Source organism: Chrysochloris asiatica, unplaced genomic scaffold, assembly GCF_000296735.1.
Source record: "Chrysochloris asiatica unplaced genomic scaffold, ChrAsi1.0 scaffold00060, whole genome shotgun sequence".
Lineage (NCBI taxonomy): Eukaryota > Metazoa > Chordata > Mammalia > Afrosoricida > Chrysochloridae > Chrysochloris > Chrysochloris asiatica.
In genome coordinates, this window is record NW_006408578.1 from 2,152,363 (window position 1) to 2,172,488 (window position 20,126).

The window sequence follows — 20,126 nt, forward strand, 5'->3', positions numbered from 1 at the left end:
AAAAAAGAAAAAGTGCTTGAATCCTAAACCCTTATACCAATGGCTGTGATTCCATTTGGGAATAGATCTTCCTTTGTTATGTTAATGAAGCTATGTCAGTATAGATGGTTCCTAAACCTAACCATTTCTGCGTTATAAAAAGAGCAGATTAGACATAGAAGCAAGCTCACACTGAAGAAGACAGCTGCTATCTGATGACAGAGGAAGATGGATCTATAAACCCAGGAACTCCAAGAATTATCAGCCACTAGAACTTGAAATAGACAAGGAACTCCACCTAGAGCCAGGTCCTGAATTTAGGCTTCTGGTCTCCAGAACTGTGAGAAAATAAATTTTTGCTCTTCAAAGACATCCACTTTGGTATATTTGATAATAGTAGTACCAGGAAACTGAGATGAAGAGTGACCCCAGATCACCTTCGGGTGATAGAGAACCACCCACTTCTTCACACTTCTGCCTTGGGGTGGGGACTTCCAACTGGGAAACTACCTACGAGGTAGCACCTGGGAATGTGCCTTTGAGGCCCTGTCTCTATCCTAAGTAGTGTATTACTGATCATGGGCTGAGAGTGACTATGTTATGAAATGATGAGAAAGGTAGCAATGACAACCTGTTGTTCTTGTCGAAATTGTCTCTACCTTTATATTGTCCTTTTACCATTAGAGTATTCTTCAGTAAGTCAGGAAGACTCAGGAGGGCTAGAAATCTGGTGTCCATTCATTTGGTCTCATTTTTAACCAATTGTTATTGTTGTAAAGTACTGCTGAGTCAGTTCCGACTCATAGAAATCCTGTATAGTGTTTGTGAGGAGCGGCTGGTGGATTTGAACCACCAACCTTGCAGTTAGCAGTCCAGTGCTCATCCTACAGCACCACACCACACTTAACCTATTTGCCAAGAATTCTCAGAACGTAAGGAAGGGACTATCAGAAGGGTCATTCTACCATTCAAGGTTTCATGTAGGCTCGGGTCACCAGGTTTGTCTGGGACTTGATTTAGGTCCCTTGTGTTGAAGCAATGAGAGCCCTAGACTAGTTCAAGTCCCGCGTCGACCAATGAATGACTTTCAGCAAATCATTGAACTTCTCTAGGGTGCAGTTCCCATAACTATTTCCAGAATCTAGCACTCAAACTTAGTATGTAGTTTCACTTACCAGGCATTCAATGCATACACTCAATATATGTATATAGCAGATACAGTTTTCAAGTAAGAATAACAAATATTGTTTTTCAAAAGCCTGGTTAGTGAATATTTTTGCTGACCGTAATCATTCTTACATTTATGTCTATCCCTAAAGTGTGTGCTATTTCTAAAGGGCAAGAGGTATTAAATGGTGACATTCTATAGCTAAAGTGGAGACATTAATTGTAGCCAACTGTGTGACTGGTCCCAGGGCCTGTCTTTGCCACAAATGGAAGATCCAGGAGCCTAGATGTCTAATTTCAGAGATGCAGAGATCAGCTCTTTTATTCATTAGCTGATAAATTTCACTGTGCAATTGAATATAGAATTAAAATACAAGTACTCCAGATTCATAACTTTGGGGCCAAATAAATACTGAGTGGCTTAATTTATACTAATGTATAAGTGAATGATACTAGATTCTTTCCTCAGAGTGTGTTTTTTTTGGTAATGGTAAAGAAAACAAATAAACAAACAACAAATAGGGAACGTGAGGAAATAGGAAGAAATAAAAACATATGGAAAGGGGAGAAATAGAAAATAGAGTCTCCTTAAAAATTTTTTTTCTAAAGGCTAGACAGAAACCAGCGGAAATGTATCCCTTTTCAGAGACTGTGATAGTCTCCTTGCTTCATGACCCAGGCTAATTTTCAAGACCACAGCACTACTTCTGCAACAATCAGATAAAGCTGCCAAAAGAAACTTTTAGATCTTGAGGGTATTTATGAACTGAAAATAATTTTCTTTTCTCTTTTTTTTATAGCATGCATTTTTTTTTCTTGACTATAATGCATATGCCCTCACTATAGAACATTCTGATACTACAGCAAAGTATAAAGAAAAAATAAACAAACCCAATTCCACTACTTTTAGCACTGTAGCGTATTTTTTTAAGCTTGAACAGGAGTTTTCAAGACAGCATCCTATCAGTTTAGACAGAGGATGTTGCAAAGCCACAAGCAGAACTGAAGTGGGTCTGGCATGCTATGCCAGCAGAACCTGACACCAGCTTTCGGTACCATTTATGGGGGGAGGGATTGGCATGTTTCCTTACTACTCTTTTCCCCCACTGTATGTTCTTAGGAAGCAGTTTACCTGAAAAGTCTGTTTGCCACATTAAAATCAGAACTGGTTTTTAAAATTAGATGAAGACTGTGAGTAATGCACATGAGATAGTCTATGTGTGTGTCTGTATGTCTCTGTGTGTGCATTTGTGTGAATGTGTATGTGAGTGTATATTATGTGCTTGTGTGTCTCAGCCTGTATGTCTGCATATGGGTGTCTATACATGGACACCCTGTGTATGCATGTGTGTTTGTGTGTCTATGCGTGTGGCAATGTATTTCTGTGTGTGTGAGTGCGTGTCTCTGAGTCTGTGTTTGTGTGTCTGTGTGCATCTTTTTGTGTCAGTGTAAAGCTCATGTCACCAAACTGGGTGTGAGGTAGGAGAGGAAAAGCTTTCTCTCTGGCTTAAAGTTCTTTTTACATCTGTAAGATTTGCAAATGAAGCCATTCTTCCAAAGCAAAGTCAGGTCATGGAGTAAAGACTCAGAACCTGATGGTAGGGTTGGAGGGAGTGTTTCTGAATGGCGGCCTTAGCCCCGGAAGGAGATCAGGAAGGAATGTTGGCTGTACCCACTGCCGGCCACTAGTGGCTCCAGGTAATGGCTCTGAGGTCCTGGTGGGCTGAGAGAGGGGCCGAAGGTGATAATAAATACCATTTGCTGACATGGAATCCTGGGCTGTGCTGACCACAGGAGTCGTGCTCCCCAGGATGCTGGACTGCTCACAAAGCAGGCATTTATGAACTGGTTGGCTTTACATTAATTAATTCCCCAGCCATTCACCAACAGTAACAATCCCTTCAATTAAAGTCCCCACCAGAAAAGCCCTGGTGTTTATTGGAAGCGACATCTGCATAGCAAAGTGTGACTGTGTTAATGTGGGAGAGCACAAAGGGACCCAAAGCCTGCCTCATGCCTTCCTGCTCTTGGAGCTGTTGAGGAAGACAGAGGACTGGGCCCTTTTAGGAGCATTTAATTTGAGCTTTTTCTCTTTGGTGGTTGGTTGGCTTGTCAGTGTGAGTCTTCTCACCAGCTTCCTCACTAGGGAGGGACTAGCTTTGACGTGACTATTATGTTTCCAGTGGGTGGTGCAGTAAACTGAAAGGTTGGGGGGTGGGGGGGAGATACACATCTACCCAGAGGCACCTAGAAAGAAAGGTCTGGTGATCTGTTTCCAAAAACTCAGCCACTGAAAACCCTATAGAGTAGAGATCTACTCTGACACACATGATGCCACCTGCTTGGTGGGATCAGCCAGTGCTGAAACACACATGGATGTGGTCTGGCAAAGTTTGGCAAATGATCTCTGCACAGAGATAAGAATTTAGGAGCCTGTGAGAGATTGAAGTTCCCTGTTGTTGTTGTTAAGTGTGTTGAGTTGATTACAACCTATAGCGACCCTTTATAGGGTTTTCAAGGAGCAGCTGGTGATCTTGAACCACTGACCTTGCAGTTCAAATGACTGCATTCTGAGGCATTAGCCCACAGCGCCACAGTAAAAGCTGAAAGAGTTGGGGGAGGGGTGCGGGGCTGGGTAGAAAGTGGAACTGATTGTAAATTCCAGAAGGCAGTGAAAACATCTTTTCTTTAATACAAAGTTCCATGTCATGAATTTTGTAGGCACTCAATAAATATTTGGGAGTCATGGTGTGGCGCTGTGGGTTAATGCGCCAGACTGCAAAGCTGTTTGAACTGCAAGGTCAGTGGTTCAAGCTCACCAGCTGCTCCTTGGAAACCCTGGGGGTGGGCACCCATTTGATGGCACTTAACAACAACAGATAAGTATTTGATGACTGATGGTTGCTTATGTACTTGTTCTCCAGTTTGTTTAACTGCCCAGACCCCCAGTTCATCTGGCTTCTTTCATTTCTAGTTCTCTGAATTCTTCGCAAGTCCCTGTTGCCAGTAGAAAGACACACACCTTTGCCAGGTAGACATTCTTTGTGTAGCCTTCCTAGAACTGCAGAATCCATTATTATTATTATTATTATTATTTAATGTTTTATTGTGAATTATATGATAGTTTACATGAGAGAACTTTAGTTTTACATTCATTCCATCGTATATAATTTCATTGCCATGGTTCCAATCCCCTCCATGCATCATCAACCAAAGGGTATATCCTAGAAATCTGCCCTCTACACTCCCCTCACCCCCCCAGTCTTCGGCCCACAGTCCCTTTTCCTCTCTGGATCCAAAGTCCCCAGCCACTTCATCACTCCACGTCATCGTCTCTGTCTCTATTTCAGGCATCTCTGCTTCTCTAGGTAGGGTCCTGCTCTTGGCTCTTCTCCGTTGATGGTCCCAGAGATCTCCGTTCCTAGACAGGAGAATTAATCACTCCCTTCCTTGTTACAAAATGCCTACCTTTGCATTTCCAACCCTCATAATCCATCCTGATAAGCATTATTCACCACAGTATCATGAGTTACCCATCTGTATTTCCTTTCATCAGCTCCACCCAGACAGATTGAATAGTACCCACTGGAGATTCTGCCTTCCTCCATGCTCCCTAGCACTAGGTTCCCTCTTGAAAGCTTGTAAGCCTGTCACTTCTTGCCTTTGTAGTCTCCCCCCTCCCCATTTGAGTAGCCAATGTCCAAGTTGCCCATCTCCGTCCACTCTGTGTGTGGAGGGGGTGGGAATGATTCTTGCTGTAAGGATTTGTTCCTTCTTTTGAGTTGCTGCTCCATAGGTATAGGTCAAGTTCATCAGATTGTATCAGCTCAGTCTTTTTTGTTTTTTCCCCTCTTCTTTCTTCTCCTGGTTGAGCTCCGATCATCCAGTCATCCAGTCCAGATCACGTGGGTACCATCTGCAAGTGTGGGCGCTCCTGTGCACATGCCCTCCCTTCCCATCAGCCGGTAGCTCCACTTTCCTCTCGAGTCAGAATCCATTATTTTTTTGCAACTTATTCACACATTGTTGTTGTTAAGTGCCGCTGAATAGTTTCTGACCCATAGTGACCCTGTACAGGGTTTCCTAGGAGCTGCTGGTGAGTTTGAACCACTGACCTTGCAGTTCAAGCCGCCCTTGCTATCCAGAGCATAAGCCCACAAGGGCACACCAGGACTCCGTTTACACTTTGTAACAGATGTTTATTAGTTGATATTGTCATTTATGACTTTTAAAACCTTTTCTTCCTTTTTTTTTTTTTTTTTTTTTTAAGATTGAGCAATATATGAAACCATGTATAAGGCGTTCGAACATATTCACTCAAGATTTTTTTGAGAAATAGGCTTTTTAAGTACCTCATCCTTTTCTAGACATGCACTGTGCAAATGGTTTGCATTCAACTACTTGGTGGTTCTAACCCACTCACCAGCCTTGGTAAAGACTACAGCCACGGAAACTCTTCAACACATGGAGTTGCTGTTAGAATCAACTTGATGATAATGGATTGGCTTGTTTGAAAAGATGATTGTTGTTGTTGTGAAGTGCCATCGAGTCAGTTCCGACCCACAGCGACCCTGTATAGGGTTTCCAAGGAGCAGCTGGTGAGCTTGAAACACCAATCTTGCAGTTCAAATGGCTTTGCAGTCTGGCGCATTAACCCACAGCACCACACCAGGATACCACATGATTAATAATCACTGGCCCCTTTCCCCTTACCATTAAAAGAGGATGGAACATAAACCCATTAATAAATAATGATAAAGCAAGATGAAGACAGGTCAGGGCTGAAAGAGACAAGTAAGAAAGGCTGATGTGCATTCTGAGGAGGAATGGCCACAGCTGCCCGGTGGAGCCTTCCCTGGGTACAGACAGTGGAAAAGGGAACTTTATGAATGAAGGTTTCTTGATAGGAAATGATCTGAGGGTTTAGACTCTGGAAAGAGTATGACGTATACTTTAGGGGTAAGCACATGCTTGGATGGAGAAGTGGGTGGGGCCAGTTATTGAGGACTTCCATAGCCAGGTGAGGGGTCTATGGTTACTTTGGCAGATGTCACAAGTTACTGCGGGTGTTTATTTGAGGGTGGGGAGAGCTGGGTCAGAACTGATATCGTTGTTAGGTGTCCTTCAGTTTGCTCTAACTCAGAGCCTGTATCTGCAACAATGAAACACCACCCAGCCCTGTACCACCCTCACAATTGTTGTTATGCCTGAACCCATTGTTGTTCCCAATGTGTCAGCCCATCTCACTGGGGAGCTGCCTCTTTTTCAAGGACCCTCTACTTTATCAAACATGATGTCCTTTTCCAGGGACTGTTCCAACGAACATGAGACAAAGTCATCCCCATTGCCAAGGAGAGTTCTGGCTGTACTTCTTCCGCACGTGTTTGTTCTTCTGGCAGCCCACGGTACTTTCAATATTCTTCACCAACACCATAATTCAAATGCATCAATTCTTCATCTTCCATATCCACTGACAAATGAGGCATCCAGGACACAAAATTTTAAGAGACGCTTATTCTCAGGGGCTGACTGTGCACTTGCCTGGTCCTGAGAGTGAGGATCTCTTTGTCATTCTGTTCTGGAGGTAGAGGAGGATGGGTAAACAGCAGTTTTATGATTGTTGTTGTTATGCGCTGTGGACTTGTTGTTGTTGAGTGCCGTCAAGTCGGTTCTGACCCATAGCGACCCTGTATAGGGTTTCCAAGGAGCAGCTGGTGAGCTTGAACCACCGACCTTGCAGTTCAAATGACTTGGCAGCCTGATGCATTAGCCCACAGTACCACAGGCTTCTGTTTATAGTGACTCTACAAGACAGAGTGTGGCACTGCAGGATAATGTGCTGGACTGTAAAGTCAGTTTGAACTACAAGGTCAGCAGTTTCAACCCACCAGCGGCTTCTTGGAAATCCTATCCAGGCTCACTATGGGTCAGAACCGACTCAATGGCAGTTAACAACAACAGCATAGGACAGAGTTGGCCCATAGGGCTTTCTTGATTGTAATCTCTATGAGTGCAGATCACTGAGTCTTTTCTCTGCCAAACTTTTGGTCAGAAGCTAAGAGCTTAGCCATCGTACCACCAAGCCTGCTTCATGAGCTGCTCTTGTTGTTAAGTGTAGTTAGGTTGATGCCGACCCATAGCAACCCTGTATAGGGTTTCTGAGGAGCAGCTGGTGAGCTTGAACTGCCTATATTTAAAAGAATACTCTGAAAACTCTTTGTAGGCCAGACCAGAAAAAGTGTGTGGAGAGGCAGATGGGATTCTGTAAATGTTATGGGTTAATACAATTAGACCTAAAAGGATCAATATCATATAATTCCACTTATATGAAAATTTTAGATTAGGCAAATTCATAGAGACAGAAAGCAGATTAGTAGTTACCAGGCCTGAGGGCAGTGGATGCTGTTACAATAGGAGTCTCTTGGATTCCTAAAAGGACTAAGTTAGATTGCTCATTTCAAGCATCCATTGTTGCTGTCCTTCTTAGTTGCTATGGGGTCAGCTCTGACAAATAAAACATTGCCCCATCCTGCACAGTCTTCATGATGGGTGGTATGCTCAGGTGCTCTAAGATAAGTCCTGAACTGCTAAAGGCTGTAACCACACTAACCACAAGGTCAGCACTTCAAACCTACCAGCCGCTCTCAGAAACCCTATATAGAGTCTCTGTGAGTTGGAACTGATTGGACGGCACACAATAACAACAACAGCAATGACAGGTTGTGGTGTGGTGGATTATGCACTGGGCTATCAACTCTGCTCCTATAGAGATTTACAGCCTTGGAAACACTATACGGGGTGGCTATGAGTCAGAATTGACTTAAAATGGTTGAGGATATCGGCTGGTGACTTCCCAACCACCGGGCTCATCTTTCAGCACTGTATCAGACAATATTCTATTGTGACCCATAGAACATTCATTGGCTAATTCTCAGAAGTAGATCACCAGGTCTTTCTTTCTTGTCTTAGTCTGGGTGCTGTACTGAAATCTTGCCCACCATCCTAGCAACCCATAAGACTCCACAGTCTGATAAACCGACAGACATGTGGTGGTTAAGGTCCATCAGAGCTTTGAAATCCTATGTTTCTCATGCAATATTGGCACTGTGTCAGCTCGAGAGAGAACCCAAGTTTAGGAAGCCTACTGCAGATCATGCAAGATTTCTTTCATCAGGATGGGAGGTAAATCCCATCTTCTGGTCTCTTGTCTTTCAATGGCTCATTTTTGTACCTGACTTCTGCTGTTTCTGCAGCTCAGGTCTTTTTGAAGATGGTGATTCCCAGCAATCTGATATTAAATTCTGCAGTTTCCCTTTAGATAGTCTTTTCACCTGCTATTTCCTAACACCCAGCCTGACCCACATCTCCCTCCCCCTGCTTGTGGCTCCAATGTCATTAGCGAAACTCCCTAGACCATTGCAGGCCCCTGCAGCAGAATTGTCCCAGGAGAGAAAAAGTGGATTTAATAAGCTTTCCCTTAAATGGCCCCCAATCCCTTCCAGTGATTAGAGGGGGAAAAGCTACACACAGGACATAGGCTCTGGGTGCAGGAGGTGAGAGACAAAAAGAAGAAAGAAAGTTCCTGAGATCCTGGGCCTCAGGGACCAAATTAAAAAAAAAAAGCAGCATCGCTTATTCCAAATCAGATGAATGTCAGTGGGATGTTTGTCAAACAAACTTGTCATTATTTGTCATAATTTGAGGAAGTATCAGTCAGTAGTCACACTTGTGCATGTAACAGAGTTATTTATAGCTTCCAGTCTGCAGTTTTAACTAATGCAGGGCCAAGGTTGGATGTTATAAACAGCTTTATTTATAATGATTGTGTGGCTATAAATAGTTGGCTTTGCTGGGGATAGCAGAACAAGTTCTTGGCTCTATCAGCAAAACCAGGATGAGGGTGACAGGGAGGATAGTGTTGATGTTTTCTTTTCAGCTGGTCTTCTCCAAGACTTTGGTCAGGATAGTTCATCATCTTTCTCAATGCTCTTTCTGCAATAAGGAGTTGGGGGATGATCATAGAAATTCCTCAATTAATTAACATTTGCCCCCAGATCTCCAGTTGAAAGGGAGGGGGCCTATGGAGCAAGTCTTCTTTGTGCTGATTCTGGGACAATGAGCTAATTACAGTCTCTAGCTCATGCTGGGGTAGAGAGAGATTTCCTGTTATTCTAGCAAGCAGGCAAAGCTCTAAAGATTTGTTTATAGCTTCAGATTGGATTTGACCGACAGTGATGGTCTCCTCTAAAAATAAGAGGTTGTCAGGAATTTAGAAATTAACTAGTTTCTTGTGTCAGCAGAACCTTGTCTAGTGAGTGAGGAGGTGTGTGTTGGGGTGGGGAGCCCAGCAGAAGAGAGGATGGGGAATATGTATACATAAATTTTACATGTAAAATACATAGGTATGTCAATTTAAAAACTGATCGTTATCCTGTTTGGCACAGGGCAGTATTCTTACCATCCCTCTATCTTCCAAATTGCTAAAGTATTTGTCATGTTGAAATCTCTGGCTTTCCACACATTCCCAGCCAATCTCCCCCTCCTCAAAAAAACCCCACGTATGCCCAGATTGAAGAGCGTTCGGCTGAATCTTATTTTGCTCTTCTGTTTTTAAAGAAAAGGTGTGGATGTGAAAAAAAAATTATTGGATCTTGATTTGCAGAATTAGTTCTGGTTCATTTTATTGGTGTAATTTAATACTCATAATGATTTTCTGACACATATGTTTCAGCACTAAGATCTACTTCCTAGTCATTCTTCATCTCAATATCGCTGAAGTGTATTAGGCAGGATGGTACAAATCAGGAAAACCAACTCTGCAAGAAACTCATAACATGCTGGCATCTTGGCATGCACTGAGCCTGGACAAGCTGACTAGACACATCTAGGGATTTATGGCGAGGGAAAGGGTGTGGTGGAAGGGAAGGAGACAAGCAAGAACATCTTGAAAAAGGGATTACGTTTTGATTCTTTCATAGCATCAACGTTATTGTTGTAGCCTTTCAGGTCTCCTTAGTTGCAACAACACTGCCTGTCTGTCAATTTGTAATACTTTGGTAGTTTGCCTGTTGCTAGGTGGTGGTGTATGGAGTCCTGGTTGGTGTATGGCTGTAGGATCAGTCATGGACTGTGAACCACAAGGTAGGCAGTTCAAACCTATCAGTTGCTCCTTGGAAACTTTATATAGGGTCGTTATGAGTTGGAATCGACTCGACAGTTCTTAACAACAGCAAGAGGTGGTGGTGTGGTCCCTGGTGTGATGCTGTAAGATAAACACTGGACTGGTAATGGTGCTAACCATGCTAACCACAAGGTCAGCACTTCAAACCCACCAACTGCTCTCAGAAACCTTGCACAGGGTCGCTGTGACTCAGGACCAATCGGAAAGCACACAACAACAAGAACATCAAGTACAACAAGAGGTGGTGTGGTGGATTCTACACTGGCTCCTGTAGATTTGTTGTTGTTGTTGTTGTTAAGTGCCATCGAGTCGGGTCCGACCCATAGCGACCCTGTACAGGGTTTCGGGAGTAGAAAGCCTCATCTTTCTCCCGCGGAGCGGCTGGTAGTTTCGAACCGCTGACCTTAAGGTTCGCAGCCCGAATACTATACAGGGTTGCTACGAGTCAGAATTGACTTAACAGCCCACAACAACAACAGGGAATTCAAGGGGGTGCTGGAAGTTAGGCCACAGGTATTTCAAATATCAGCAGGGTCATCAAATTTCAGAGACACTTCTAGACTAAGTTAGACCAGGAAGAAAGAACTGATGCTAGAATTCCGAATGATCCCAGCTGTAGAGTAGAACCCATGGAGTACAGTTCTACTGTGATACACACAGGGTCACCAGGAGCTGGGGTTGGCTTCAGTGACAACTGGTGGGTTGTTGGGTTATGACAAGCTGTCCAAAGGCAAGTGTGTGTTGAGGTGAATTGAATTGAATAAACTGAGAGGTGATGCCAACATTGCCTCCCTGTTTAATTTGGGGACTAACTTTACCCATACACAGGGTTCATTAAGTCTGAAAGAAGAGGATGGATGGGAATGGAATGGGGGTTACACCAAGTTTCTCCCTCTTCTCATTGCCTTTTATTATTTTGATGATGAGGAGGATGCTTCCCTTAATAAAAGAGTTCTGGTGGCTCCATGAGGTAAGCATTGGACTGTTGGTCTCCAGATTGGCAGTTTGAACCTACCAGCCACTCTTAGAGAGGGAGAGAGTTGAGAGTTCTACCCCTGTAGGGATTTACGGTCTCAGGAACCTGAATGAGAGGCTCTACTCTGTCCTATGGGGTAGCTACGCGTCAGAACTGACTGGCTAGCAGTGGTTTGGGTTTGTTGGTTTTATGTTAATGATTACTTTCAACATTTAAAAAAGAGAGATTCTCAATGATTCATTTAAAATTAAAAAGACAAATGTCTTTCCATATTGTATTTTGGGTGAAAGGGAGCTTTACTAATGCCATTATCAAGCATGTTACCTGGGAGAAAAATTCTTGGAATTGGTAATGTTTGACCAATTAGTAATAGCGTCCTTCTCAGTGACATTATGTTTCATACAAAGAAAAGGAAGAGCACAATACCATTTTGCAAGATGATATGTAAATCAAATAGAGAGCTTATGCCTAATTTTTGTTGTTGTTTATGTCTGTTTCTAAGGATTTTCCCCAATGCTGATCCCTATTGGCAATATAAATGTATAAGCTTAGACCCTCTGACCATGAATCCTCGTTCTTGTTGAGCGTTGTCAAGTCAGTTCCAACTCATAGCAACTCTGTACAGGGTTTCCGAGGAGCAGGTGGTGAACTTGAACTGCTAACCTTGCAGTTGAAACCAACCTTTCAGTTCAGCGTATTAACCCACAGCACCACACCAGGACTCCATGAAATCTTAGAATCATAGAATTTTAGAGCTTCAAGTTACCATTAGAATCTAGTCTATCTATCTCCCATAAATGAGGAAACAGCCTAGAGGGAAAAGAAACTTGTTCAAAGTCATTTAATGTCGAAGAGACAGAGCAGGGATCAGGTTAAGAGCTCTTGCTCCTCAGCGAAGACAACTCATATTTATTGTCATTGAGCAGATGTGCCCAGTATGAAGATGCAGTGCTGTGACTGAAATCAGACTCTGAAATCAGACATATCTATATTTGAATCTTGGTTCTACCAACTATGAGTATTTGTCTTGCTGCTGTTAAGTACCAATGAGTCAGTTTTGACTCATAGTGACTCCACATAGGATTTCCAAGGAGCAGCTGGTGGGTTTGAATCACCAATCTTGGGGAGAGCAGTCCAGTGTTTATCCTACAGCACCACACCAGAACTCCAGTATATTACTTCCTTTTCAACCTGGGCTTTCTCATCCCTAAAACAGGAACAATGAGACAACCAGATCAAATGTTTTGCAATGATTCCTGGTACATGAAACATCTTTAACATATAATCAAAGCCACAATGGAAATAAAACCTAAAAGCAAACAATGCAAAGCAAAAATTTCCCCTAGGACCCTCCCCCCCACACCACACACACACACACACACACACACAAACTAAGCTTTTTGTTCTTTGGTCTGGCAAGGTTTGTCAAGGAGGTGTATGTGCTTATTTGGTGGGGAATCCCTGAGTAGTGAAGATGCTGAACACACTTGACTGCTAACAGAATGTTTGGAGGTTTGAATCCACCTAGAGGTGACTCCTGGTGTGGCGCTGTAGGATCAGCACTGGGCTTTGAACCACAAGGTCCGCAGTTCAAACACAGCAGCTGCTCCTCAGAAAGTCTAGACACAGAGTCTCTCTGAGTTGGAAGAGACTCTAGGGCACTAAACAATAGAACAATAAAGAGGCACCTCAGAAAAGACCTGGTGATCTGCTTCTGAAAAATCATGCCTTGAGAATTCTGTGGAGGACAGTTCTCCTCTGCCACTCACAACTAACAGCAACTGCTTTTTTTTTTTTTTTTTAATGTTTTATTGTGAATTATGTGATAGTTTACATGGAGAACATTAGTTTTACATTAATCCAATCGTATATCGCTTCATTGCCATGGTTACAATTCCCTCCATGCATCATCAACCAACCAAAGGGTATACATTACAAGCCTGCCCCCCAGTAGTCAGCACACAGCCCCTCTCCCTCTCTAAAGTCCCCAGCTGCTCCATCTCTCCACGTCATCGTCTCTGCCTCCATCTCTGGTGTCACTGCCTCTCTGGGTAGGGTCCAGCTCTCCGCTCTTTCCCCTTGATGATCCCAGGGACCTCTGCTCCTAGACTGAAAAGTTAATCACTCCTCTCCTTGCTACAAAACATCTACCTTTACATTTCCAACCCTCACAATCAGTCCTGATAACAATTATTTACTACTGTACCACAAGAGACCTATCCGCATCTCCTTTCATCAGCCCCGCCCAGACAGATTGGATACTACTCAGTGGAGATTCTACCTTCCTCCATGCCCTCTGGGTCTAGGCTCCCTCTTGAAAGCTTGTAAGCCAGTCACTTCTTGCCTTTGTAGTCTGCCCACTTTGGGTAGCCAATGTCCAAGTTGCCCATGCTTTGTATTTTTTTAAGTGCTGTCCCCAAGACGAACACATGAATCTTCTTCCCCATGTGGAGCATTCAGAGGCAGATGTAACAGACTGGTGGGTGAGGAGAACAATAAAGGAAGTTGCTATCAATAGGTGGACTCCGGGGTATTGAGCTGACTCAGCAGGAATCCCAAAGGAGGAAGGGAGTGAGGGTCCAGGATATCTGACAACCACATTGGAATGTAGCCCACAAATTGCTGCAGGTGTGTGAGACTTTGCTCTGTGAGTTTCTTTAACAAGCAGTAGAGCAGTAATTACATAAGGTGATAGTGTCCCCCACCCAAAGGGAACTTAGTCCGGCCTTTAGGTCTAATATGGTTGGAGTCCCAACCCCAAAATAGGGACAGTGACTTTTAATTCAACCAACAAACATACAGGTGAATGACTTTGAGGAACTCAAGTAAAAGGTGTTGGTAGTGGTTATGTGCCGTGGAGTTGGTTCCAACTACTAGCAATCTTGTGTAGGGCTTCTGAGGCTGTAAATCTTTACAGGAGCAAAAGCCTTATCTTTCTCCCATGGAACGGTTGGTAGTTTCGAACTGCTGACCTTGAGGATAGCAGCCTGACTTATAACCACTATGCTACCAGAGGTCCTTCAAGTAAAATAGGGTTAGTCAAAAAGTATTGCTACTAGGGTTCCAGTTCATACATGTACAGGTTTATTCCAAACAAAATGTGTTCAAACATCAATAAGTGGCTGCAACAAGTTCTCTCAGGAATGCATTTGTCTTAGTCTCTGTAGGGTGCCTTCAGATAAAAAAGGGTCCAATCAAACTAGTGCTTTCTGAGGGGATTTGTTGGGCCGGTTAAATTCAAGGCAGAGAGGTCAGCTCAAAAGGTATGGAGACTGTTCTTTTGGAATTCCAATTAGGAAGCAATTTTAAGAAAATTGAAAACTGCCTTGGTGAGGAAAAGGCCAGGAAAGTTGCTTTGAGGAATTATTTTCCATCACGACATTGGACCTGCTTATTCTTCAGGGACACCAAGGGTAGTCCTAGGAGAATTGTGCCGGGAAACCCTACCCCATCCACCCTCCAGCCCTGGTCTTGCTCCTCCGGCTTTTCTTTCGCTCCCCAAACAAAAAGACCATTGAAAAGGAACATGGTTTGAGCCCTTTGAGAATGCCAAGACTGCCATTTTGATGTGGTGTAAATCTAAGAGCACAGAATTCTTCAGGGAAGTGTTGGAGAGATGGAAATGTCTCCTTCAGAAGTGAAGAGACACAGAGCATATGTCAAGAAACAGTAGCTTCACATTTTGATATTTTTACTTGTAGGATCAGCACTGGACTGCTAACTACAAAGGTCAGCAGTTCAAATCCACCATCTACTCAGAAGCCCTATACAGGGTCACTATGAGTCAGAACTAACTCAATGTCACTTAACAACAGCAACAACAAAGGTTTCTATGATTCTGTAGCAATAGTTTTTGACTTACCCTTGTATTTTGAGGAAGAGTTTTGTATATATATATATATATATATATATATAGAGAGAGAGAGAGAGAGAGAGAGAGAGCCTCCCTGGTAGTATAGATTGAATTATGTGTCCTAAATTCTAACCCTCTATGCCTATGGTTGGAGTCCTGGTGTGTTGCTGTGGGTTAATGCACTGGACTGCAAGTTTGGTTTGAATCAGAAGGTCAGCGGTTCAAGATCATCAGCATTCCTTGGAAACACTATAGAGGGTCACTATGAGTTGGAACCGACTCGATGGCACTTAACAACAACAGTATGCCTATGGTTATAGTCTCATTTGGGACTGGGTTGTGTTATAATGTTATATCAGTGAGGCTGGAATGGTGTAGGGTGTGTTTTGAGTCAATCTCTTTTGAAATAAACAGAGATTAAATAAGCAAGCTAGAAGCAGAGATGGGGAAAGAGCAATACCGACCACATGGACATTGTCCACGAGCAGAAGCTCACAAGAGACAAGGACCATCGCCCAGAGCCCATGGATGGGGAAGAAGCCTTCCCCAAGAGCCAGTGCCTTGATTCTGCCTTCTAAACTGTAGGAAAAGAAATCTCTGTTTGTTAAAGGCACTCACTTTTGTTATTTCTGTTAAAGCGGTACTAGGAAACTTAAGATAAATGGAGACTCTGAACTTTAGAATTTGCCTTGGTCATCTAATTGTAATTTTACTTATATCCTTGGAAATACTGATTCTTGCACAAAAAGTTATCCCATATAACCTTGAATAATCTGGTGAACTTTTATGGTATTTTGCGATGGGAAAAATGAAGGCTCAGAGATATTTAAATCATAAACTCAAAGTCAGAGGCATTAAAATAAAGCCCATATTAAAAATGAATCTCATTGGCTTCAAAGTCTCTGTCCTGTTCATTGATGCAGCTAAGTTTTAATTGAATGCATTTTCCACTACACCTCCTTCTCCACTTTAGTTTACAGATAGACACTTCATATGGCTGAAAGAAGTAGCAGAAGTTTTGGCTAAGTGTGCAAATGCTGGAGCCAGGCTGCATGAATTAGAACCCTGCCTGCCCCACTTACTGGTTGTGAGACTTTAGGTAAGGAAACTCACTTCTTTGGGTCTCAGTGTCCTCCATCTATAAAATGGGACTAATAATACCTACCTTGTGAAGTTGATAGAGTCCCAAAGTGGTGCAAACAGCTAAAGTGCTGTTAACTGAAAGGTTGGAGTTTTGCGCCTACCCAGAGGTACCTAGGAAGAAAGACTTGGGGATGTACTTCTGAGAAATCAGCCACTGACAATCCTATAGAGCACAGTTCTACTCTGGCACACATGGGCTCTCCATAGGTTGGTATCTACTCAGTGGCAATGGTTTTCATGAGATCAGTGTGCAGATTAAGTGGGCTGAGAGATGGAAAGAGCCAAGAACAGGGACTGGCACTAAATACATTCTCAGCAAAGGGTGCTTATCATTGCTTTTGTGGTGTTTTCCATAAACAGACATGCTTTCTCTAGTTATGGCTCGGACATGCTCTTTCTGCGATGGGGACAACTCATCTGAAGGCAGCAGCCATTGTGTCTTGTACTGACTTCTTCCTGTGGCAGCAAGAGTGTCCCTTTGCCCCTTGCACAGTGACCTGTATCGGGAAAGAGAAGTCTCTTTCCTAGCTCCCAGCGTCAATTAGGGCAACTAGCCCATTCATTGCCTCTTGTGGATGCCCTTGGTCAAAGCCTGCTCAGGGAAATACTGCCATTTAGGGGCAGCTGAGGACAGCCGGCTGAAATTGCAAGACAAGAATTCCACTGAGAGGATCTTTGTTGTTGTTTATACTGCTGCAAGAAGCAAACACATTGCAATTTCATTTTTCTTGGCAGGGTGTCTAGTGCTGTGTTGCTGCCAGCAAGTCTGCTGGGCCTGGGTTGTGTCCCCCTCAACCCCCCTTCCCCAGCCTCAGGTGCTGGTCCCCCAGCAAATGCCTCTCCTGGAAAAAATGAAAACGTCTCAGTTTTTGCTGCTCAACTCCCTTTTCGTTCAAAAGCGGCTCTATCTCGTTTGCCCAGGTGCACCTGCTGCGACCTGGCGCTACCTGACAAAAGGAGATACCTTTGATGGCTGGACGTGCACTGCGAGATGAACACACAAACTCCGCTTGGAAACGGGGGAATGTGCGTTTTGCTTGGGTTTATCAGGGGGATTAAAACTGGGATCAGTGCAAAAGACCCTGTAGGACAATGGAAAAGAGGAGCTCTGGAAGGAGGAAACGGGAAGGCAAGCCCAGGAAGGAATCAACTCAGCTTTCATCTCGGAGTCTGATCCAGTTTTGAACCCTGATGGGGAAAGGTCATGAATTTTAAAATGTGTCTCGAGCTGACAGCTCCAGTCATAAAACCAACGCTGTCTGAAGCTCAAGACTGCAGTGGGAGCCTGGAGATGAGGCCAAGGAGCAGGGCTGATCCTTGTCAAGACATGCTGATTAGACGGAGTCTGAACACACTGTCCAGCTGGCCCCGGTCTGCACTGGACACACCTGAGGCCACTCTCTCCTCCCTGTCTGCGTGGGGAGGTTTCCACAGTGTCTGCCATCAACATACAACTTTCTGAGTGGGCCTCAGCCCACACTGCTGCCAGTGTCAGCTACAAAGTCACACAGCCACCTGCTGTGCCCTCGTTCACTTGCTGCCCTGGCGCTGGACAATGAACCCCTAAGGTACTGGCACCCTTCCTGACCATGGCTTAGAGGAGGCCCCTGTGGGAGAAAAGGCAAGGGTGGCTGCTTGGAGAGTTGTTCAGAAAGAGGGAGTGAGGGCCAGAGTCTGCAGGTGGCAATTCAGTTCTTGTGGGGGTCACGGCTGGGAAGGGAGTCACTGTCTTTTCTAAATTGTAACAGGGATCGTGAGGACTGTCCTTGGAGCCTGTGAAAGTGGTCAATGCATTTTGGTGGTTTTCAAACATAGCGTGATTAAATATTTATAATAAAACATTTACCATTTTAATCATTTTAAAATGGACAATTCAATAACATTAATTACATTCTCCAACCATTACCACTACCCGTTTCCAAAACATTGTCATCACCCTAAAAAGAAACTCTGTACCCCTATGCAATACACCTCCCACCCCCTAATTCTCTATTCCCTGGCATCCACTAATAAACTTAGGTCTCCATTCTATCCTAGACATTTCAAAGAAGTTGAATCATTTGTGTCTGACTTATTTCACTTAGCATGATGATTTTCAAGGTTCAACCGTGCTGTTATGTGTACCAGAACTTCACTTTTCTATATGTTGTTGTTAGTACCGAGTTGGTACCAACTCATAGCGACCCTATGTACAGCAGAATGAAACTATAGCTGAATAATATATTCTTTTGTATATAGTTAAATAATATATTCCTTTATGGTTGGTTGGTTGGTTATATGCTATGGAGTCAGTTCTGACTCATAGCAACCCTGTATGGAGTTTCTGAGGCTGTAAATATTTACAGGAGCAGAAAGCCTCATCTTTCTCCTGTGGAGCGACTGATAGTTTTGAACTGCTGACCTTGAGGTTAGCAGCCTGACTCATAACCACTGCACTACCAGAGCTCCTTATATTCCTTTGCATCGGTATGGAATTCCTGGGTGGAGCAAAACGTTAACCTAAGTCACCGCTAATCCAAAAGTTGAAGGTTCAAGTCCACTCCCATGTGACTTAGAAGGAAGGTTGGTGATGTACTTCTGGAATATCATAATCATTGGAAATCCTAGAGCTCCAATTCCTCTTAGATACACATGGGATGGTCATGAGTCAGATTCAATTCGAAGGCAAGTGGTTTTGTTGTGTGCGTTTATTTGTTGGTGTGGATATACCACATTGCCTATTCATTCATTGGTTGATGCTCTCGGAATGCTTCCATCATTTGACTATTGTGAATATTGTTGCACAGAACGTTAGTGTACAAATACTAGTTTATCTTACTCTAAGAAAAATGCATGCTGTTAAAAATGAAGTGGAGAAAAAGGTATTTAAAAATATAGCTTAAATAGCAAAAATGGTGGTGGTGGTGGTGTGCTGTCGAGTCAGTTCTGACTCATAGAGACCCTGTATAGGATTTTGGAGGCTGTAAATCTTTATGGAAGCAGAAAACCTCATCTTTCTTCTGCGGAGAGACTGGTAGATTCAAACTGCTGACCTTGCAGTTGGCAGCCCAGTTCATAATCCACTATGCTACCAGGGCTCCAGATAGAATAAATATGCTCTTGTTTTTAAGAACCATGATGAATTGCACTTATGACTAGAAAATTGAGACTTGGGTATACTGAATTTCTTGAAAGCAGGAATACGGATAATGGAAACAAGGTAGTAGTAATTTCTTGAGCTGTCATTGAGCTGGCGGCCTCAGATAACATACCTCTTCATCATTGGAAGATGATTAATACACCCGACTGCTAACTGAAAGGTTGGAGGTTCGTATACACTCAGAGGCACCTGAGAAGACTTGGTGATCTACTTCTGCAAAATCAGCCACTGAAAACTGTATGAACCATAGTTCTACTCTGACACACATGGGGTCACCACGAGTCAGAGCTGACAAAATGACAGTTTGCTTTTTTAAGCCTAGACGACTGAACCAGAGAAACCGAGGTTCTTGGTCCCAGGAAGAGAGGCTATGCACAGCCTGTAGAAGGATTGTTGTTGTTATGTGCCGTGGAGTCGGTTCCGACTCATAGTGACCCTGTACAGAGTTTCTGAGGCTGTAAATCTTTACAGGAGCAGAAAGCCTCATCTTTCTCCCGTAGAACAGCTGGTAGTTTCCAACTGCTGACCTTAAGGTTCGCAGCCCAATTCATAACCACTATGCTACCAGAGCTCCTTGTAGAAGGATTGTTGTTGTTGTTGTTGTTGTCAGGTGCCATCTAGTCGGAACCGACTCATAGTGACCCCATGCACAGCAGAACGAAACAATGTCCAATCCTGGGCCAACCTC